Consider the following 24372-nt stretch of genomic DNA (forward strand, 5'->3'; position numbering starts at 1 on the left):
ATGGCAAGCAGAAATACTGGCTAAAAGGAGGCATCTGGGAGACTGGACCAGGCCCTAAGCAAGGAATGTTGAAAGAATAATTTTTCCTCTTATGGGTTTTACAGCATCTTTTCCAGATCTCCTAAGTTCCCTCCCTAGATAAATCTTTTGATTGTGCAACCAGTCAGAGTCTGACTTCTTATTATGAATCCTTGATGCTAGATAACTGAATCAACCTCTAGGCCAAAAATATACTCTCAGCATAAAGATAATGTGCCTATATGGGCAGCACAGGAATACCTGAATGACAATGTCTTTTTCCCTCACAAATTAGCCAATCCATTTAAAGAAACTGATAAAACTTCATGATTTCTGTTCTACAAAACTGTTGAATTCTGGATAAATTCTGGAAACAAACCACAAAAGGTTGCAGTCAAGGGACCAGAATTAATTTAGGCGGTTCAATTCAAGAAGAAAAACTGGCTCACTTCCCCTCAAATTAATCTTTTTTTCTTCTATATAGAAAATGGTTTCATTGTTACTCTCTTGCTGCTTAAATAAAATTATCACTTAGAAAATTCAAATGACATAAGATATGCCAAGTAAGATATCACTTGGTATCCTACCCTGAAATTATCACTATTAGCATTTAGCGCCCATCTTTTCATGCATCTAATTATGCATGAATATCATAAACATCTCATTTTACATTGTTGCTGTTGTTTAGTCACTAAGCCATGTCTGAGTCTTTCATGATCCCATGGACTGTAGCCTGCCAGGCTCCTCTGTCCATAGGATTTCCCAGGCAAGAATACTGGAGTGGCTTGCTATGTCTTCTCCAGGGGATCTTCCCAACCCAGGGACTGAACCCACTTCTCCTGTATTGGTGGGTGAATTCTTTACCACTGAGCCATCAGGAAAGCCCTTCATTTTAGATAAGTGGCATTATATCTTATGTGTGTGTTAGTCACTCAGCTGTGTCCAAACTCTTTGTGACCACATGGATGGTAGCCCACCAGGCTCGTCAGTCCATGGAATTCTCCAGGCAAGAATACTGGAGTGGGCTGCCATTCCCTTCTCCAGAAGATCTTCCTGACCCAGGGATCAAACCTGGGTCTCCTGCGTTGCAGAGAGATTCTTTACCATCTGAACCACAGGGAATACACACTTCTAAAGAATGCACTCTATCATTTTACTATTTCCCCTTTCATTTTTTTGTTTGTTTATCTTACACTTCCCATTTCTTTCTGTACTTCCCATTTCTTTCTGTTCTTCTAACCTCTGATTACATCTTTCCTGATTAGTAACCCATGTTGACAAACAAGTTGATAAATATCCATGTTTATATATATGCTTATAAACATATGGCCTTCCCTTGTGGCTCAGCTGGTAAAAAATACACCTGCAGTGCCGGATACCTGGCTTTGATCCCTGGGTTGGGAAGATCCCCTGGAGAAGGGAAAGGCTACCCACTCCAGTATTCTGGCCTAGAGAATTCCACGGACTGTATAGTCCATGGGGTCACAGAGTCAGACACGACTGAGCGACTTTCACTCACTCACTGTGAACATATACACACAGACATGTACACACAGACATGTTTGTACGCATATATGTATGTTGATCAGTAAGAAAAGACAAAGTTATGCTGTAATGACAAATGACTCCAAAATACTGCAAATATTTCTTAATCATGGTATATTTCCACTTTTAGGAAATTGCGCTCAAAGTTAGCTTTACTCCTAGATCCTGGCTGATGGAGATGCTGTTACAATTGAGGTGGCAGACAGAAAAATAACATGACAACACTGGTATCGGTCAAAAGATAGCCTGCCCCAGTCTACGCTTTTTAGAAGGCACTGATCTGGCCCTCCTCTGAACATGGACCTCTTAATGGGCAAGTAGTCTGACAGGCCAGAGGTTAATGCCCTTTCTGAGTCCATGTACTCCTAACAAACTGGAGTCTGCTACAGGATCCCAGAATGCCTGCCCAAATGGTCTCTGCGAGGGAGGCCCTCGCCTCCCTGAGCACATCCCTCTGAGGGCAGACAAGGCTGTAGGAGCAAGTATTACTTAAGCCCAAAAAGTGGCCAAGTGTATGGCCATCCCCCACGTGGAGGGAATGTGGATGAAACTTGAAAATGTGGGTTGAGGTATTCAGGGAAATGGGCTCAAGCCTCTGACGATATGGGGCAAATGGCAATTAGGGGGTCTCACTCTCCTTCATTTCAGAAGAATAATCAGTGTGAGGCATAACTTAATAAACCATATATTTTCCTCTGAATTACAATACATTTTTACATATACTGAGGATCACTTCTTGATCCTCTATTCTGTTCCACTGATCTATTTTTCTATGTTTATGCCCAAACTGTATTGATTTCATAGGTAGGTTTCTTCTGTATTCTAATACCTTGTAAGGCAACTCCCCTCTTATTATTAATTTTTTTCAAAGTATTATTGGCTATTGTTGGGTACTCATTTTTCCACATAATTTTTAAAAAGCCTTTTATGCAATTTATTACAGAAACTATGTTGGGATTCTAATAGGAACTATATTGCATTTATATAATTATAACACTGATATTTTTATGTTATTAAGTATTCTCATCCAAGAATTAGCATGCCTTCTACTAAATTAATTTTTTATGATCCTTAATAAAATTCTACACAACTGGCTCTGAATCTTTTTGGTTAAATTTACTGCTAAATAATTTTCATCATTATTATGAATGAAATATTTTCCCATTCCACACTGCTAACACAAAGAAAACCTAGGTTTTGCTTATATTTATCCTGTATCTATCCTCACCAAATACACTTGTTTTCCACTGGTTGATTTGGGTTTAGAGGGTTGTTTTATTATGGGCCATTTTCCTAAGGATAACTATATGAATTAATTATAAAAACATTGAGCCTATGAGATTTAGACGTATAACAATTTGAATGGTAACTAAGTTAAATTATATTTTAAATCAAGAAAAATGGGTTATAGTGGGCTTAACAGGGAACTTGTCTCTCTACTCACTACCATCCTTGATACGTTTCTTAGGTTAAGAGTAACTATTTCTCACGCAATCTGAACTTCCCTAAAGCTACCTCCAAGTTTGGGCACATAACTAGAATTGTAGGCCATAAGGGTTGGGACAGCCATTGTGGGTCGAGAGACTTATAACAGATGTTCAGATCTGACTTCTTAAGGGAGGGTTTGCTCTCTCATCAACATATTACTTGAATCAAGCATATTTCAGGTGCCACCACCTTGCTACTTTACACTTCAACGGTGACAACCCCTTCAAGGGCCTTGTAACACTGCTTTTGGATTTAACTACTCTTACCCTTGGAGAAGGCAATGGCACCCCACTCCAGTACTATTGCCTGGAAAATCCCATGGATGGAGGAGCCTGGTAGGCTGCAGTCCATGGGGTCGCTAGGAGTCGGACACGACTGAGCGACTTCACTTTCATTTTTCACTTTCATGCATTGGAGAAGGAAATGGCAACCCACTCCAGTGTTCTTGCCTGGAGAATCCCAGGGACAGGGGAGCCTGGTGGACTTCCGTCTATGGGGTCGCACAGAGTCGGACACGACTGAAGCAACTTAGCAGCAGCAGCAGCACTCTTACCCTTGATAACAGGAGCAGAATGTGATTATTAAGCAAGTTACGAGAGCTTCATGTAAGATTCAGCTCATAATGCAGCTGTAAAATGCTCCATTTTAAATACTAATGCAATCATGAGCAGGCAGAAATGGAATTCAAATATCAAATTTTAAAGATCGTTTTACTGTTGTTTATTCACTAAGTTGCATCCAACTCTTTTCATACCCCATGGACTGCAGCCCGCCAGGCTTCTCTGTCCATGGGATTCTCCAGGCAAGAATACTGGAGTGGGTTGCCATTTCCTTCTGCAGAATATCTTCCTGACCCAGAAATCGAACCCACGTCTCTTGCATTGCAAGCGGATTCTTTATCACTGAGCCACTAGGGAAGCCCCAAAGATTGCTTTAAGTGCACCCTTTTCTTCAGTTTATAACTTAAAAAATTAATATGCTCATGTTGCTTTAGAGCAAAAGCTAGAAATTTTTTCTATAAAAGGTCACGTAACTGATAATTCAGGCTTTGCAGGTAATACCATCTCTATTGCAACCATGCAACTCTACCACTATAATGAAAGCAATCATAGAAGACTAGATTTGACTTGCCAGCACTATTTTGTGTATGCCAATCTTAGAAAAACTGAGTCTATAGCCTCCAATTACAATATTGATCTGTATGTTCTTAAAGATAAGATAGTATCGCCACTCAAAACTGTCAGGCAGATACTTATTTGTCACCAAAACATTAAACTGTTTAAAATGCTGGCTAAAAAGTCCAGATCCTGTGTACTAGCAAGCTTACCATTTAATGACATCCCAAAAACTATAAACCATATGATTTCATTGCAGAGAAGTATAAAGATAACGTTGAAAAACTAGAAGCCTAACCCTTCATATTTAGTGACTTAAGGACATACACAACTATCTGAAGCAATCCCTAGAACTTTTATTTATTTTTTTGTGTATCAAGTTCATTTTAATTTCAGTTTCATAGAAAAATAAAAATAGCTGAATACAGTTACAGAATCCAGATATGGCTCAACTGACACTGAATGGTGGGGGCTTAGTCTCTCATCTGACTGCTCAGGGTAGAATATTTATATTTATGCTAGTGACAGAGCTTGCAATTAGCACTGGCTGTTACTATGAGTTCCAGCATAACAATTACAGTGAAGGGAAAACAGCTTGTAGGGAGACACATGTAAGGGCCTGTAGTATTTTTTTTCCTGGTGGCTCATTCGATTGCTCCATGATTTTCTAAAACAGAGTGAAAAGCAATCTCAGGGGAGTCACAGTTTACCACAGGGAGCTACAAGGATATTGGGGGGAAGCACATACACAAATTATTAACAACTCAAAAAGAGTGAAGATACAAAAAAGCTTTTTAATAAAGGCACATGCTCACAGGTATGCTGATGATGTGTAAAAATAATGCCTTATTTATTTATGTTTTACATAACAAAAAAAGCTTTCTCAAGTTATGAAGCATTTAAAATGTTGGTTTCTCCTCCTATAAACATTCCAGTCTCTTATAGACTAGAGCACCAGAACTGTACCTCCAAAAAGCTTTTTCTATTCACGTGGAATATTTTATGGTTTGATGCCCAATCAATCTGCAGTAGTTTAGCTTTGTGGGCTCAAATGTCTACTTCACTTAGCTGTTATACCTCTAAATGGGCCAGAGCTTTTTAAAATTTAAAGAGTAAAAAGAGACTTGGGATGTACACAAGGAAAAAAACCATGTTCTTTAATAAATTGCTGCATTTTAAGCCAAAATAATTAATGGAGATGATTATTCATGAAATAGTTTTTCTTCTAAATACTTGAACTACATTTTCATTTGCCTTAAATTTATGGCTCTGCTTCACATTCACTCTTTTTCTCGTGTTCAATGGTAAAACCTGCCTTTATAGAACATTTACACCCTTAGAATATTTATAAACTGCTACCACACTCTCAATTCTTTGCCTTTAAACTTGATTAATATTTTCATGTGTACATGGATATTCTACAATAAATAGGAATGAGTAAATGACAAAGAACCTACTTGACTTCTAATTTTTTTTTTTTTTTGGTGATAGATTCTAAAATCCTTCATTTCAGTCCAATAAGAAAGCTTTTAACCCTCTACCAATTCCTAACCATTAACTCTCATCTTTATTTTTTTATCCCTTCATTTGTTGATGATTCATGGACTTTAAGACAGCTGGCAGATTTACAATATATAAATACTGGGAGAATCACACTCTTTGCCAGTAGTAGTAAACTATAGATCCACAGTGATTATTTTCTGAAGTGGATGTAGGGAATGTTCACAGATGTCTAGAATTAAGTTTCTTTGAAAATGCTGTATTTGAGTTATGATAGAAATAAACAACTATCAGTTTAAGCAATTAAGATATTTTTTCTGTTGGTTATGATAAACCATGCTGTATCCCCCCAGGTTGTGTGTTTTTAGTGTGTTATTAATTTCAAGATCTGATGTTGGCCAAAATAGTAAGTAAATAATCATAAATAATGCCTCTTAGTGAAAAATAATGCCCATGAATAGATTCTTATACCACAAATGATGCTTGTACAATATTTCTAATAACAGAGAAATGACAGCTTTCACTATCATAAAATAGTCTACCTACAATGAATAATGTCTCCATTGTATTCTCCCTCAATACATAAATATGAATAGCCAAACAGTTCTGAGATTGGAAGTGTTACACAGATTAAATTTCATAAACAAACCCAAAATGCAATCACATGACCTCATCTACCAAACATTTTTATCTGCTAATGATCTACACAAAGACCAAAGTCGGGTTGTTTAGCTTATGTATATACATGAAATTAAGTCACTTGTGCTGTACACATGGGATATGGCATCATCGATGACCTATCAAATGAGGGGTAACTAGTTTCGGGGTAACCAGCCTCCAAATAAACTGGATTCTGCTATTTCTATTTTGCAGTTACAGTTCTCATAAGTTCGCCACTGCACCTTATAGGTAGCTAACCTCATTTATTAATTTTAGTAGCACTTTTTAATCCATTGAGTTTTCTAAATAGCTGGTCACATTATTTACAAGTAAGAAATTCTACTTCTTCCTTTTCAATCTGAATGTTTTTCTTTTTGTTTTGCCTTATTACACTAGGTCAGTTTAGTTCAGTCACTCAGTCATGTCCAACTCTTTGCAACCCCATGGACTGCAGCATACCAGGTTCCCCTGTCCATCACCAACTCACAGAGCCTATTCAAACTCATGTCCATTGCATCAGTGATGTCATCCAACCATCTCATCCTCTGTCGACCCCTTCTCCTCCCTCCTTCAATCTTTCCCAGCATCAGGGTCTTTTCCAATGAGTTGGTTCTTCACATCAGGCGGCCCAAGTATTAGAGTTTCAGCTTCAGCATCAGTCTTTCCAATAAATATTCAGGACTGATTTCCTTTAGGATGGACTGCTTGGATCTCCTTGCAGTCCAAGGGACTCTCAAGGCTTTTCTCCAACACCACAGTTCAAAAGCATCAATTTTTTTTTTTTAAACTTTACAAAATTGTATTAGTTTTGCCAAATATCAAAATGAATCCGCCCCAGGTATACATGTGTTCCCCATCCTGAACCCTCCTCCCTCTCCCTCCCCATACCATCCCTCTGGGTCGTCCCAGTGCACTAGCCCCAAGCATCCAGTATCGTGCATCGAACCTGGACTGGCAACTCGTTTCATACATGATATTTTACATGTTTCAATGCCATTCTCCCAAATCTTCCCACTCTCTCTGAAGTAAGCCAGAAAGAAAAATACCAATACAGTACACTGATGTATAGAAGCATCAATTTTTTGGCGCTCAGCTTTCTTTATAGTCCAACTTTCACATCCATATATGACTACTGGATGGCATCCAGTCCCATCACTTCATGGCAAACAGATGGGGAAACAATGGAAACAGTAAGAGACTTTCTTTTGGGGGGCTTCAAAATCACTGCAGATGGTGACTGCAGCCATGAAATTACACTAGGTAACACCTTCAATAAAATGTTAAATAGAAGTGTTCTGCATTGGCATCCTTGCCTTGTTTGTGATCTTCAAGGTAAGAAGCATTTAGCCTTTTACCCTTAATAATGATCTCAGACCAAATAATAGGGAGGGAACACAGTCTGTCCATCAACAGAAAAGATTTACTGGATTAAAGATTTACTGAACATGGCCCTGCCCATCAGAACAAGACCCAGATTCCCCTGCAGCCAGTCTCTCTGATCAGGGAGCTCCCACAAGCCTCTTAAACTTACCATCAGAGGTCAGACAGACAAAAACCACAATCACAGAAAACTAACTAAACTCATCACATGGATCACAGCCTTTGCTAACTCAATGAAACCGTGAGCCATGCTGTGTAGGGCCACCCAAGATGGACGGGTCACGGTGAAGAGTTCTGACAAAACATGGTCCACTGAAGAAGGGAATGGCAAACCACTAAAGTATTTTTGCCTTGAGAACCCCATGAACAGTATGAAAAGGAAAAAAGATACGATACTGAAAGATGTACTTCCAGGTCAGTAAGTGCCCAGTATGCTCCGGAGAAGAGTGGAGAAATAGCTCCAGAAAGAATGAAGAGATGGAGCCAAAGTGAAAACAATGCCCATTGTGGATGTGACTGGTAATGGAAGTAAAGTTCAATGCAGTAAAGAACAATATTGCTTAGGAACCTTGAATGTTAGGTCCATGAATCAAGGTAAATTGGAAGTGGTCAAACAGCAGATGACAAGAGTGAATATTGACATTTTAGGAATCAAAACTAAAATGGACCAGAATAGGCGAGTTTAATTCAGATGACCATTACACCTACTACTGCGGGCAAGAATCCCTTAGAAGACATGGAGTAGCCACCACAGTCAACAAAAGAGTCTGAAATGCAGTAGTACTTGGGTGCAATCTCAAAAAAGACAGAATGATCTCTGTTCGTTTCCAAGGCAAATCATTCAATATCACAGTAATCCAGGTCTATGGCTCAACCAGTAATACTGAAGAAGCTGAAGTTGAATGGTTCAATGAAGACCTTCTAGAACTAACACCAAAAAAGATGTCCTTTTTATCATAGGGGACTGGAATGCAAAAGTAGGAAGTCAAGAGATACCTGGAGTAACAGGAGAGCTTGACATTGGAGTACAAAATGGAGCAGGGCAAAGGCTAACAGAGTTTTGCCACGAGAACGCACTGGTCATAGCAAACACCCTCTTCCAATGACACAAGAGAGGACCCTAAATGTGGACATCATGGTGGTCAATATTGAAATCTGATTATATTCTTTGCAGCCGAAGAGGGAGAAGCTCTATACAGTCATCAAAAACAAGAATGGGAGCACACTATGGCTCAGATCATGAACTCCTTATTTCCAAATTCAGACTTAAATTGAAGAAAGTAGGGAAAACCACTAGACCATTCAGTTATGACCTAAAGCAAATCCCTTACGATTATACAGTGGAAGTGACAAACAGATTCAAGGGATTAGATCTGATAGACAGAGCGCATGAAGAACTATGGATGGAGGTTTATGACACTGTACTGGAGGCAGTGATCAAAACCATCCCCGAGTAAAAGATATGCAAAAATGCAAAATGGTTGTCTGAGGAGGCCTTACAAATAGCTGAGAAAAGAAGAGAAGCAAAAGGTAAAGGAGAAAAGGAAAGATATATCCATCTGAAAGCAGAGTTTCAAAGAATAGCAAGGAGAGATAAGACAACCTTTCTAAGTGATCAGTGCAAACAAATAGAGGAAAACAACAAAATGGGAAAGACTAGAGATCTCTTCAAAAAAATTAGAGATACCAAGTGAACATTTCATGCAAAGATGGGCACAATAAAGGACAGAAATGGTATGGGCCTAACAGAAGCAGAAGATATTAAGAAGAGGTGGCAAGAATACACAGAAGAACTATACAAAAAAGATCTTCATGACCCAGATAACCACTATGGTGTGATCACTCACCCACAGTCAGACATCCTGGAATGCAAAGTCAAGTGGGCCTTAGGAAGCATCACTATGAACAAAGCTAGTGAGATGACAGAATACCAGCTATGTGAAATAGCTATTTCATATCCTTAAAGATGATGCTATGAAAGTGCTGTACCCAATATGCCAGCAAATTTGGAAAACTCAGTAGTGGCCACAGGACTGGAAAAGGTCAGTTTTCATTCCAATGTCAAAGAATGTTCAAATTACCACACAATTGCACTCATCTCACACCCTAGCAAAAGTAATGCTCAAAATTCTCCAGGCTAGGCTTCAACAGTATGTGAACTACCAGATGTTTTAAGCTGGATTTAGAAAAGGCAGAGGAACCAGAGATCAAATTGCCAATATCCATTGGATCATCAAAAAAGCAAAAGAATTCCAGAAAAACATCTTCTGCTTTATTAACTATGCCAAAGCCTTTGACTCTGTGGATCACAACAAACTGTGGGAAATTCTTCAAAAGATGGGAATACCAGACCACCTGACCTGCCTCCTGAGAAATCTGTATGCAAGTCAAGATGCAACAGTTAGAACTGGACATGGAACAACAGACTGGTTCCAAATTAGGAAAGTATGTCAAAGCTGTATATTGTCACCCTGCTTATTTAACTTATATGCAGAGTATATCGTGTGAAATGCTGGACTGGATAAAGCAGAAGCTGGAATCAAGATTGCAGGGAGAAGTATCAATAACTTCAGATATGGATATGACACCACCCTTATGGCAGAAAGTGAAGAAGAACTAAAGAGCCTCTTGATGAAAGTAAAAGAGGAGAATGAAAAAAGCTGGCTTAAAGCTCAACATTCAAAAAAACAAAGATCATGGCATCTGGTCCCATCACTTCATGGCAAATAGATGGGAAACAATGGAAACAGTGACAGACTTTATTGTCTTGGGTTTCAAAATAACTGCAGATGGTTACTGCAGCCATGAAATTAAAAGATGCTTGCTCCTTGGAAGAAAAGCCATAACAAACCTAAACAGCATATTAAAAAGCAGAGACATTACTTTGCCAACAAAGATCCATCTAGTCAAAGCTATGGTTTTTCCAGTAGTCATGTAGGGATGTGAGAGTTGGACCATAAAGAAAGCTAAGCGCCAAAGAACTGATGCCTTTGAACTATGGTGTTGGAGAAAACTCTTGAGAGTCCCTTGCACTGCAAGGAGATCAAACCAGTCAATCCTAAAGGAAATCAGTCCTGAATATTCACTGGAAAGACTGATGCTGAAGCTGAAGCTCCAATACTTTGGCCACCTGATGTGAAAAGCTGACTCATTGGAAAAGACCCTGATGCTGGGAAATATTGAAGACAGGAGGAGAAGGGGACGACAGGGGATGAGATGGTTGGATGGCATCAATGACTCGATGGACATGAGTTTGAGCAAGCTTCAGGAGTTGGTGATGGACAGGGAAGCTTGGCATGCTGCAGTCCGTGGGGTAGCAAAGAGTCAGACACGACTGAGCGACTGAACTGAGCTGAACTGAGTGACTTCAGGTAGATGAAGTTCTCTCTAACACTTAGTTTTCTAGGTGTTTTTATAATAAATAAAAATAATAGTTTTTTTTCATCTTTATTCTGGTAATTATATCAACTTCACTGACTTTTCAAATGTGAAACCAAACACATTTCTGAGATAAATCCTACTTGGACAGGATGTATTATCCCAGCTATATATTACTGGTTTCTTTAAGAGTGTTTGTATCTATGTCTTAAGAAATATCGACCTCCATGATTTTCTTATATGTCTTTGTGTCATTATGGTGTAAGAGGAGTGCTGGCTTCCTCTCATTCTTTTTGTGTCGTTATACTCTGCAGTGATTCCCCTTTTTAAAGTTTTCTGATATTAATATTTCTCCTCTCATTTTTCCTTTGCCAGTTTCCACAGAGATTTTTAATTGTATTGATCTTTCAAAAATATGCTTTGTTTCCTTATTTTCTCTCAAGCTTTCCTGATTTCAAATCAATTGATTTCTTCCTTTCCATTTGGGGATCAAGTAGCTCTTCTCTAATTAAAGAGAGGGATTAGAGAATTTAATTTACAATTCCTTCTATTCCAGTAAGCCTATAAACTGTAAATTTTCTTTTATGCATTGTGCATTGCTTTAGCTATATCCTCCACACTTTAATGTGTTTTAGGTTTCATTTATTTTCAAGTAGCTTCTAATTCTATTAGTGATTTTTTTCCATTGGCCTTGTGTTTTTAATGAAAAGTATTGTTTAATTTTCAAACATCTGAAGACATTTTGATTGCCTTTTGGCTATTTGTTCCTAAACTGTTGTGATCAAAGAACAAACTCTGTATGATTTCTACTTTATTATATGTTTTCTAATTATTTTATATATATTATCACATATTTATAACCCAACATATAGAATATATTGGTAAATGTTGTATGGTTACTTGATAATAAGTACTATATAAATGCTAATTAGGTTTCGTTGGCTGTTAATTCCAGTCAATTTTTCAACATCTTTACTGATTTACATTTCACTCACTATATCAATTACTGAGGAAAGAGTATTGAATTTTTTTAAAAGTATAGTACCTAAAAGTATTATAGGACCAATGCCTTTGGACTGGAAGAATAAATATTGTTAAAATGCCAAACTACCCAAAGCAATCTACAAATTTAATGTGATGCCTTAATTACTTGTGAACTTTTTCCACAGAATTCAGTTCAGTTCAGTCACTCAGTCGTGTCCAACTCTTTGCGACCCCATGAACTGCAGGTCACCAGGCCTCCCTGTCCATCACCAACTCCTGGAGTTCACTCAAACTCACGTCCATAGAGTCGGTGATGCCATCCAGCCATCTCATCCTCTGTCGTCCCCTTCTCCTCCTGCCCCCAATCCCTCCCAGCATCAGAGTCTTTTCCAATGAGTCAACTCTTCGCATGAGGTAGCCAAAGTACTGGAGTTTCAGCTTTAGCATCAGTCCTTCCAAAGAACACCCAGGGCTGATCTCCTTTAGAATGGACTGGTTGGATCTCCTTGCAGTCCAAGGGACTCTCAAGAGTCTTCTCCAACACCACAGGTCAAAAGCATTAATTCTTCAGCACTCAGCTTTCTTCACAGTCCAACTCTCACATCCATACATGACCACTGGAAAAACCATAGCCTTGACTAGACAGACCTTTGTTGGCAAAGTAATGTCTCTGCTTTTGAATATGCTATCTAGGTTGGTCATAACTTTCCTTCCACAGAATTAGGACAAATAATTGTAAAATTCATATGGAACCATAAAAGACCCAGAATTGTCAAAGCAATACCAAAGAAGAAGGATGAAATAGGAGGCATAACCATCCCAGACCTGAGACAATACATCAAAGCTACAGTAATCAAAATAACATGGTATTGGCACAAAACAGACATTAGATCAATGGAATAGAGACTCAGAAATAAATTCATACACGTATGGTCAATTAATCGTCAGCAAAGGAGGCGAGAATACACAATAGGAAAAAGACAGTCTCTTTACCAAGTGGTGTTGGGAAAGTTGGACAGTCACACATAAATCAACAAGTTAGAACACACCTTGTCACCATACACAACATGGCTTAAACACTAAAACATAAGACAAGATAGCATAAAACTCCTAGAAGAGAGCATGGACAAGTCATTCTCTGACATAAATCACACCAATGTTTTCTTAGGTCAGTCTCCCAAGGCAATAGAAATAAAAATGAAAATAAATAAATGGAATCATATCAAACTTACAAACTTTTGCACAGCAAAGGAAACCACAAACAAAACAAAAAGACCACCTACAGAATGGGAGAAAATATTTGCAAATAACGCAACTGACGAGCACTTAATTTTCAAAATATACAAACAGTTCACACAACTTGACAACAGGAAAACAGAAAATCCAATAGAAAAAAGGACAGAAGACCTAAAGAGATATCACTCCAAAGAAGAAACGAGGATGGCCAATATGCACATGATTAATTAGCTCAACATTGCTAATTACTGCTGCTGCTGCTAAGTCACTTCAGTCCTGTCCGACTCTGTGTGACCCCATAGACGGCAGCCAACCAGGCTCCCCCGTCCCTGGGATTCTCTAGGCAAGAATATTGGAGTGGGTTGCCATTTTCTTCTCCAGTGCATGAAAGTGAAAGAGAAATGCAAATCAAAACTGCAATGAGGTACTACCTCACACTAGCCAAAATAGCTATGATTAAAAAGTCTACAAATAACAAATGCTAGAGAGGGTGTGGAGAAAAGAGAACCCTTTCCTACACTGCGAGTGGGAATGTAAGTTGGTACAACCATGATGGAAAGCAGTATGAGTTCCTCAGAAAATTAAAACAAAATTACCATACGGTCCAGCAATCCCACTCCTATGCATATATCCAGACCAAAACCATAATGCAAAAAGATATATGCACCCCTATGTTCATAGCAGCACTATTCACAATAGACAAGATATGGAAAACTTAAAGGTCTGTTAAAAGAGGAATGGTAAAGAATATATGGCACATATATACAATGGAATATTACTTAGCCACAAAAAGAAACAATGCCATTTGTAGCAACATGGATACAACTAGAGATTATCATACTAAGTGAAGTCATAAAGATAAAGACAAATATCATACAATATTACTTATATGTACAATCTAAAATACAGCATAAATGAACCTATTTATGAAACAGAATCATAAAGAAAACAGACTGGTGAGGGTCAGGGGGAAGAGGGATGGAAGAGGGTTAAATTCAGATTTTTTTAGTAGCAAATTTTGTATTATATATACCTATATGCAAACTGATATATATATAATGGATAGGAAACAAGCTCTTACTATATAACACAGGGAAGTATATTCAACATCCTGTAATAAGCCATAATGGAAAAAACATGCAAAAGAATGTATACACATGTATAACTGAGTCACTCTGCTATAAGCAGTGATTAATACAACACTGTAATTCAACTATACTCAACAAAAATAAATTTCAAAAAGTAAAAATTAAAAAATATAGGAAATTTACCTGATCTTTTTATTTTAAAAATTCAAAAAGATTAAAATGTAATTATTCTTCAAAAGAAGAATTTTGATTTTAGTTGAATATAAAAAACAAAACAGAATAAGGAATAAATTGTATAGAACTCGTTAACTTTCGGCTTACATGAAAATTCCTTATACAACATATATGGTTTCCTTGATTTAGGTAACCTCAGAATCAAATTAATATTGCTATGTTTCTCTTTTACAGACTATTTTCTTCTTTTCCTATGTAGAGTGCAGTTGAATTCTTTTTTTTTTTTAATAGTTTTGTAAGTTGAGATTTTTCTTTACTACATAAGTACTCAACTTACCTTCCTCAAGTATAGTCAACATACACCTTGAGAGATCCAATTATTCATATTTTGTTTCCAGTAAACCTGTGTCTTTTGACTTCTATCGGATGACATTGACTATGTCCAAGAGAAAATACAGATATGAGTAAAAGAAAAAAAGCTTTGAGAAAGACAGAAAAGAACCAGACTTAATCCAGGAAGTTCATTTGTAGCCTTACAATACTAGCTCACAAGAAAAAACTTCTCCTTTTCCTTCATCGTGCAGAACTTATTTTAATATATTAGAACAATTTAATTTTATGGGACTTGCACAACAACAGTTTTTTTCTGGCTCATTGATTTCTAATTTTAAGTGTGATGATATTGATGCTGTTTGGTACAGATCCAGATGTCAGGCACTGTGCCATGGTGCTAATTGGGCAGCTGACTTATAGTTATTCCTCACCATTAATTTGCTGCTCAAATATTTTTTCCATTCAAATGGATGAATTGATTAGCTAAGCTTTTCACAAGAAAACTGCTTCCTAATTCCTAATGCTTTGACTTCAAGAATGTTTAAGAAAAAGGCTGCAGTGATGTATGTATAAAATTTACAATAAGCCTGTTAGATGTCTTCTTCAAAAACAAAGGTTAAAACACAAGTCAAGATATCAATGTAGGCAATGGTAGGAGATTTTTCTGTAACCCAAATGACAGCTGCGCAATACCCATTAATCTGACTAACCACTGCACTCCAATCGAGTCCATGCATTTTGGAAATAAAAAATTCTCCCTATCTTCTGAACAAAGTCAACAATGTATGAGGAAATGAGATAAAGATCTTCATTTTTGTGGCTTCTTGATCTAGAATTCTGTTTTCACACTTGCTTTACATCTCCTCCACTCCAACCAATATATCCCAACTCAATACACCCCAATGGAAATATATCTTCCTGGTTTCTACAAAACAAATATTTAACACATTAAGAATGTGAAGGCATAAATGATTTATGGAATAGAAAGCACATAAAGACTTATGTTCCAGCCACAATATCAACTCGAAAGTAAATAGTAAGTATCAGCTATCTTAAAATTCCCTTTTATTATAGCATCATCAGGGACTGCCACTGACCTTTTACTTACGTAATATCAGTTCCCTTCATCTTGTTGGTTCACTTCTCCATCCTTCATTCCACATGTTCTCTCATCTCCTCCTTCCTCATCTGAAAAAGTAACAAATATTTCCTGATCTGTCTTAAGTACAGGCATTATCTCCCTTTTTCCCTGAACCTTGGTGCCAATACCAAGTGCTCGGGGTCTAGCCTCCTACCCATACAGCTCTTTAAGGAACATGTCCAGTTCTCTAAGAATGCTAGGCACAGCTATTATGCCAGGAGATAATATATATATTATGTGTATATATATAAATGTACATAAATTTACATTTGTTGCTGTTTAATCACTAAGTGCTGTCGAACTCTTTGTAACCCCATGGACTGTAGCCCTCCAGGTTCCTCTGTCCATGGGATTCTCCAGGTAAGAATACTGGAGTGGGCTGCCATTTCCTTCTCCAGGGGATCTTTCTGACCCAGGGATCGAACTCACGTCTCCTGCAGTGGCAGTCAGATTCTTTACCAAGCCTTGTATATGTTGAAGACATAGCATTCCTATCAAGAGTCTTTTTGTCAGCGGCCTTACTTTCCGCCAGAGTGGACCTGAAACTTCCCTCCTCATTTGGAAGATATGATAAAACTAGATACCATTTGAATGAAAAGTTATAATTTCTACCTATAAAGTATTAATTTCTAAATTATATTTTCAGGAACATGTCCATTGCAAACATGCCATTTTCAAGAATACAATATTACAAGAAAGTTTAAAATAATCTATTTTCCCCTGTAATATGACCATGGTAAAGGCCAAATTTCCCATAAAGGATTAGTTAAGTAAAAGAAATTTATATTACTTCTCTTTTCATGAGCATTTTAATCATTTTTGAACAACAACAAAAAAAATTATTGAAAATAGAATTTAATTACATTCTTTTATCAAGCAGTTGCCAACCACACCCTTTACCAGGAAATGAGGGTCAGAAAGTTTTAGCAGAGGAGGAAAGGTTACAAAGTAGAAGAAATAATAACTAATCTTAGGGGAACAAAATTTATACAGAAATCTGGGGGAAAAAAAAGAGTGCTTCAAAAATACATTTTAATCATTAGGGCAATGTCAGGGAGTATTTGTGATGGACTGAAATTTGACCTATAGGTTAAATCTTCAGCTCTTGCCTGGAAAATCCCATGGACAGAGGAGCCTGGTAGGCTGCCATTCACGGGGTCGCGAAGAGTTGGACCTGACTGAGTGACTTCACTTTCACTTTTCACTTTCATGCACTGGAGAAGGAAATGGCAACCCACTCCAATGTTCTTGCCTGGAGAATCCCAGGGACCGTGGAGCCTGGTGGGCTGCCGTCTAAGGGGTCCCACAGAGTCAGACACGACTGAAGTGACTTAGCAGCAGCAGCAGCAGAAGACTGAGAGGTCTATGTTAACTGCTATATTGAAAAATCATAATTTACAAATTTAATTGAATGTGGATTTCTTTTCCCCCACAATTATCCTCTAAACTTTGTTTGGTAGAGGTGATTTCCTCTAGCTCCAGATGAAAACTTACAGGCTCACTCTTAGATAAAAAACATTCCTATGGACACTTTTAGACAAACAGAAACTCAATTTAGTCATTAGAATGTCTAGTTCAGGATAGTAATAAAAATTTCAAAGTGGATTTAACATTAAGTCTTCCTTCCTCTAACCCCAGTTTGGGCCTGCTTTCCCCAGTTCTCTGGCCTCTTTTTCTTCTTCCAAGGGTTAGTGGTAAGAAAAGAGATCATGTGAGATTATAAAGGGCCTTCTTGTGGTTATCAGGCTCCACATTCTCCGAACCTGCAGATTTTTAAAACTGGCCCTCTCAGAGAGCATCTGGATGGAGTCATCATAGAGTCTCTGATTAGCTACTCCAAGGACAATTTCTTTGCTCTGAGAAGATGGCTATAACTTGACTCCAAATGGTTGTGAATTCTCTGTCTTACTGAGACTAGAATCCGCATTCAATAAGCTCTTTGGCATTTGGTTTCCGTTCTCTTCTTTCTCCCTCCCTTCCTCCCTCCTCTCTCCCTTCTTCCCTCCTTCACTCTCTTTCTGCAGTGATATTCTAGAGCTAGCTCTTAGAAGCTCACACACAGCAGACTGTACTCATTTCTTTCCAACCCCATGTTCAGTGATGCCATATTGATAGCTTGTAACTGGTCATAATGGTGATATTTACACCACAGAAACAGACAAACGCTACTAACTTGGGTGTCGGGGGAGCACTGTTTTCATTTGGGGTGGTTTTTTTTTTTTTTTTGAGAATTCATTTTTCAGCACATAAAAACGTTTAAACATTTTCCCATGGGAAACAAACATTTCTTGACCCTGCCATCTATAGATCTACAGGTAAATCACAGCATTCCTTTTTCTAATGGCTCCATCACCAACACAGCAGCTAGCATTGTTTTGTTCTCTGAATATACCTGGTAGCAGCCAGACCCCAGAAAGGCTCAGTGTAGAAGTTACATGTTAAGCTCCCTACATGCTCCTGAAAGTCTCTCCATCACTGGCTTTGATGAAGATGAGCAGGCACTGTCTCCAAAGTGGTATGGGCTCACAGAACAGATTTCTCCAAGGATACCTTCTGCTCTAAATCTACTCTTCTAATCCACTCTCTGACTCATGATATTCTCCAGGAGTTATGAAAATGATAAATTTTTCATTTACAATGCAATTTACAATGTGTTTGAAAATTCACATCTTTTTTGTATTGCTGTCTTATTCAAAACTCAATTTTAGCATCCTATGTCAGAAAGTAAGCATAAATAATGAAAAAGAGGAGGGAATCCCAAACATATATTCTGAATAGAAGGATCACCTAGGGTAAGGTCAAAATGAGAGAACGTGCCAGTCGCATATTTCGTGACAATACTTGTTGCTCGAGTTTTTGTTGGGGAAATTTTTTTTTATGTGGTCAGGAGGCAAGTTCATGTATTGAAACTCATTTAATTTGAGAGGAGAAAAACTATTTTAACTGAGCACAACCCTGTGCTAAGCACTGTGCTAGGCTGGGCAGTGCTTCTTAAATGTAAAAATGAATCTTCCAAGAGATCTTGTTAAAATGCAGGTTGTAATTCAGTAACTATCAGGCTCCTCTGTTAATGGGATTTTTCAGGCAAAAATACTGGAGTGGGTTGCCGTTTTCTACTCCAGGGGATCTTTCCAACTGAAGGATCAAACCCACCTCTCTTAAGTCTCCTGCACTGACAGGCAAATTATTTACCATTAGTGCCAACTGGGAAGCCCCATGCTGCTGCTGCTGCTAAGTCGCTTCAGTCGTGTCCGACTCTGTGCGACCCCAGAAACAGCAGGCCACCAGGCTCCCCGTCCCCAAGATTCTCCAGGCAAGAACACTGGAGTGGGTTGCCATTTCCTTCTCCAATGCAGGAAAGTCAAAAGTGAAAGTGAAGTCGCTCAGTTGTGTCCGACTCTTAGTGACCCCATGGACTGCAGCCCACCAGGCTCCTCTGTCCATGGGATTTTCCAGGCAAGAGTACTGGAGTAGGGTGCCATTGCCTTCTCTGGGGAAGCCCATAGGTGGGACTAAGATTCTGTATTTATAACAAAGTTCCAGGTCATGCCCATACTACTGGTCTGGATATCTTTGAACAGCAAAGGACTAGGAGAAACACATGCACACAAACATACACTCATTCATGGGATAAAACAATTCTATGATATGGTTACTATCATTTCTATTTTATCCATAAGAAAACTGAGGCTGAATGAAGTTAACTTGTCCAACTACACAAGAAAGTGGTAGAGGGGATTCACAACCACATGTGTCTTCTTCCCCTACTCTTTTCAGTGGATGATACAGCATCCCTGAAGTTGTTCTTGTTATTTTCAATCTATAATCTGATAAAGAAATAACAATGCTGACTCTCTTTTCTTCATCATATGATTGACTTCTTACTCCCTATTTGTTGTGTAACTGTTCAGATTCTTCATATCCCTGAAGTTAAAATGGATTTAATTAATATCATGCTCAGTGCCATTTGCTGGTATGTATCATAATAGTTTGGAGAAGGAAATGGCAACCCACTCCAGTATTCTTGCCTGGAGAATCCCACAGACAGAGGATCCTGGTAGGCTACAGTTCATGGGGTCACAAAGAGTCAGACACGACTGAGTGACTTCACTTTCACTTTTTATCATAATTGTTTAACTATGGGACGTCTTCTAGATACTTGGTCCATGTCTACATGGTACACATGTCTGTATTGAAGAGTTGTATTTTGTACTCTATAGAGATAAATCTGTATCCTCAAGTTATCCCAGGGGTACTGTCCAGTGAAAAGATTTCTAAAACATATAATTACTCTCTTGATCTCCTACACTTCAATGGAATTTGTATAGAATACTATCCAAGGGTCACAAAACCTGAGCCCCAAGAAAAATGTGATTAATGAGGGCCTCCCCTAGAAGGGTGGCATGAAGCACCTCAATCCAAAAATTTCGATTTTTAAAAGATAACAATCATTAAGTCCCAATTGTTCAACACTTGGGTCATATATAGTGCATTTGTATAAAATACAAAAGTGTTCATTAAATAATGATTCTTTTATGTCATTGCTGCATAGCCTCAGTCCCTTGAGCATATCCTTTACGTTTGTTTAAGACTAAAATGAAAGAAGACAGAAGGATGTGAGTCACATGCTAACAAAAATAACAAAACAGCCTTGGCCACAGATAATTTCCTGAAACCAGTAAGAGAAGGAATAAGTTATGTGAAAGAAAAACATTAGCAAGCCATTTTGTGAAACAGTAAATTTTCCAAGTATAATTGAAAAGAGAAAAATCTTTCCAAACTAAATATCTGTTCCTGAGCCTGAGGCAATAAATAAATAAATAAAAGGTGGGGAAAACTCAGCCTTAATATTTTTTTTGAATTGTTTGCTTTACAGACTTAAAATATGATTGTTTAATAAAAACAAAAAGAAACATTTTAGGTAAAAATTTTAAATACACAATAATATAATCTCTATGCAAGAGATGTAATAAATTATTATATATACTGGGATTCATTAAGTTTTAACTTAGAAAATATCTCTCTGGATACAGAGTTTAATAATTGGGAGTCTTTTCATGTAAAATATCATATCAAAAGACCCAAAACAAACATACAAAATGTTTGATTATCACAACACAGCTGTTAAAAATCATTTTGGTAAAAGTCAGACCCATTCTGTTTTTAAAACTATTTTAAAAACTAGGATTAAAAAAGTATTTTATTTATATGCAAATATAGTAGTCTATCTAAAACCAGTCACCATTTTCTTAATAGAAACTATATTAGACAGCCCCATTTAAAATCTAGAATGGACAAAGGATGTTCATAATCCTCATTAACATAAAATATGTAGAAATAGTCTTTTCAACACATGTATAAGAATCATGAATATCTTTTCTGGGTTATTCATCTAAATAACAAGCTGAATTTATGATGAAATATCCCATGTTCATGGATGAGGCAATACAACATTAGTAAGATACTTTTAACTAATTCATAAAATATTAGAACATTAGTAAGATACTATCTTTTAATTAATTCATAAATAGGCAAAAATATATCAAAATTTCAAGAGGAGCTTCTTTTGAAACTGGATAAAATACTTTTAGATTTCATACAAGAATAAATGACAAAAGGAGTTCAGAAAATTTTTAAAAAGAAGAGTAATGGGTGAAAGGAGTTTAACCCTAACAAATATTAAAATATGTCATAAAGTTCTAATAATGTGAAGAACATGGTACTAACAACAATATAAGAATATGTAATAAATAAGGCATTGCAAATAAATAAGAAGGGGAAGATTTGCTTGATAAACAGTTCTGAAACAACTCCAGAATGATGAAAATTAAATGTAAAATTTTTTAAACTAATAATAAATTACATCTAAAAAATAATAAAAGTTAAGTAAGCAAATTTGCCAGTCATGGGAGTGGAGGGGAAAAGCCTAAACTCAAAAACAAAGGAACATATTGCTAGAGTTAAAGATCTAAAATTTTCAAAATTCTGTCAATTAAAAAAAAAACCCATAAACCTCAACAGTAAGAAATATCTGGGTAAAATATTTGCAAGCTAAATCAATGAAGATCATGAACTAAGCATTGACAAAACTGGAGATACACACAGTTAACACTTAAAAATTAACATCTTCCTTAGCAATAATCAAAGAAGTAAAAATAAATTTAAAGAAAATAACAAGTTTTAAATTCTTCAAAATAGTAGAAATTTTAAGTAATAAGAATAGCCAATATTACACACTTCAGTCTCATATCTTCTGAAGTTGGTTTGGAAGTTAACCATTCAATAAAATGATCTACCAGGTTACAATAAAAGCAAGTCTTATACAACATTCTCCTATACTTACAGTTATTAAATAAATTATTCATTAACAAGCAGGCAAAAATAGTCTGTACTGTAATTTCATTAAAATGCCAGCTCTGTCCTTTTAACTGGACAGATTTCCACCTGGATTAAAAATTAACTGAAGCCAGATATGACAACCTTACAGAAGCAGGATCTAGTACCTGGTAGTCAACTCCAGACACCATGAAATCTTCTAAACCAATGGCTTGTCTCAGTATTATTTAGGGATCAAGCATTGGGTCCTATTTTAAGAGAAAAGAGTATAAGCCTTGCTGGTTTCTTGTTCTACATTCATACAAGTGTGTAGAGTGTCTCAAACATTTTTAACCAAAACATTTTTTCCTGAAAACTTCTAATTTCATTATGCAGTGAAATTATGCTAATTTGTAAGCTGCCAACTTCACCAATAAAAGTTAATTTCTGATCATCATTATGTTAATTCCCATACTGGTTGTCAACTGAGACATAAAAAACAGAAGCACTTGTGTTAGCTACTGATGGGCTATGGACTTCCTGACCAGAACTCCAGCTAGCTTTCTATGGATTTGTGCACTGTTGATTAGCACCTGGGTCTGTTGTTGTTGTTCAGTTGGTCAGTCTTCGTCTGACTTTTTGCAACCCATGGACTGCAGCATGCCAGGCTTCCCTGTCCTTCATTGTCTCCCAGAGTTTGTTCAAACCCATGTCCATTGAGTTGATGATGCCATCCAACCATCTCATCCTCTGTCACCCCTTCTCCTCCTGCACCTGGATTATGGCAAAACTAATACAGTTATGTAAAGTTTAAAAATAAAATAAAATTTAAAAAAATAAAAAAATAAAACCTGCATACTCTATATAATGTGAACTAAGGCAATGGCACCCCACTCCAGTACTCTTGCCTGGAAAATCCCATGGATGGAGGAGCCTGGTAGGCTGCGGTCCATAGAGTCACTAAGAGTTGGACACGACTGAGTGACTTCACTTTCACTTTTCACTTTCATGCACTGGAGAAGGAAATGGCAACCCACTCCAGTGTTCTTGCCTGTAGAATCCCAGGGACAGGGGAGCCTGATGGGCTGCCATCTCTGGGGTCGCACAGAGTCGGACACGACTGAAGCGACTTAGCAGCAGAGACATTTAATACCAGGTATATTTTCTCTCCTTGCACATGATCCTTCTTATTATTGTATTTTGTATGCTTTCAGTATTCCTATCTCTGGAGATGAGTGGAACTACTGCATAGCTTAAGTTATATTCAGCTTAGGTCCACCAATACTGACTCTAGTAAATCACTGCAAATGTCAAATTCCTCAAGCAAAAAGGAAATCTATAATTTGTGCAGAGTGACAATTATTTTTACTTTTAAAAATGTTTTGCATTTGAAAACGATTACTTTTAAGTATTTGATGTAGTTTAGTCTTTCACAGTCTCCAACTTATTTCAATATGAAGCCTTACCTCATCACTCTGGAACCCAAACAAGGTCAATGTGTAGTTTTTGGCAAGGCAGTCTGCACTGTTTATGATGCCACAACTATTTGGCAGCTATGCCTGCCCATCCTCCGCCCCCATCAATCTCAGGCAGCCTGTCTCTCTGCCAGCAGCCATCAGTGGAGAGAGGAACTAGTACTTCAAAGGTCTCAGTGTGGTTCATAAAAGATCAGGAGGATTGACCCAAGCCAAGATGAAGATTGTGCATTTGGCAGTTATGTTTGGATATGATAACAAGATAATCCATAGAAACGCAGGATTAAATGAGAGGAAGTCTGGGTTCAATAGCCCCAGAGCAACTAAAAATAAATGTAAGAGAGAAATGAAAATCCCCAAGGAAAACACTTGATATCTCACAGCCATCACAAAAGGAGAAGAAAAGGAAGACAAAGCAAATAGAACCACTCAAGATTCAAAGAGTTGATGATGGATGACAATGACATTAAATATCCAAAGAATGAAAATGAAGAAATGAAGGAAGGCAACATATAGTCAAAAGACATGATCAAAAAGGTGTT

General features: G+C 37.4%; 1 long non-coding RNA gene across 7 annotated transcripts in view; it reads right to left on the bottom strand.

Moving 5' to 3' along the window:
• LOC112586460 overlaps positions 1 to 24372 on the bottom strand; it is a 303931-nt gene that overhangs the window by 33199 nt on the left and 246360 nt on the right. For 3 of the 7 annotated variants that reach the window (XR_006552688.2, XR_006552684.2, XR_006552685.2), the window contains one exon: positions 15997 to 16087. This is a non-coding gene — a long non-coding RNA (uncharacterized LOC112586460). Of the gene's footprint in view, positions 1 to 14588; positions 15825 to 15996; positions 16088 to 22543; positions 22625 to 24372 lie in introns of those variants that run through there. The other 4 variants (XR_006552689.2, XR_006552690.2, XR_006552687.2 and 1 more) reach the window with 4 other exon arrangements.

The sequence above is a fragment of the Bubalus bubalis genome, chromosome 8 (genome assembly GCF_019923935.1).
Source record: "Bubalus bubalis isolate 160015118507 breed Murrah chromosome 8, NDDB_SH_1, whole genome shotgun sequence".
NCBI classification, from domain to species: domain Eukaryota; kingdom Metazoa; phylum Chordata; class Mammalia; order Artiodactyla; family Bovidae; genus Bubalus; species Bubalus bubalis.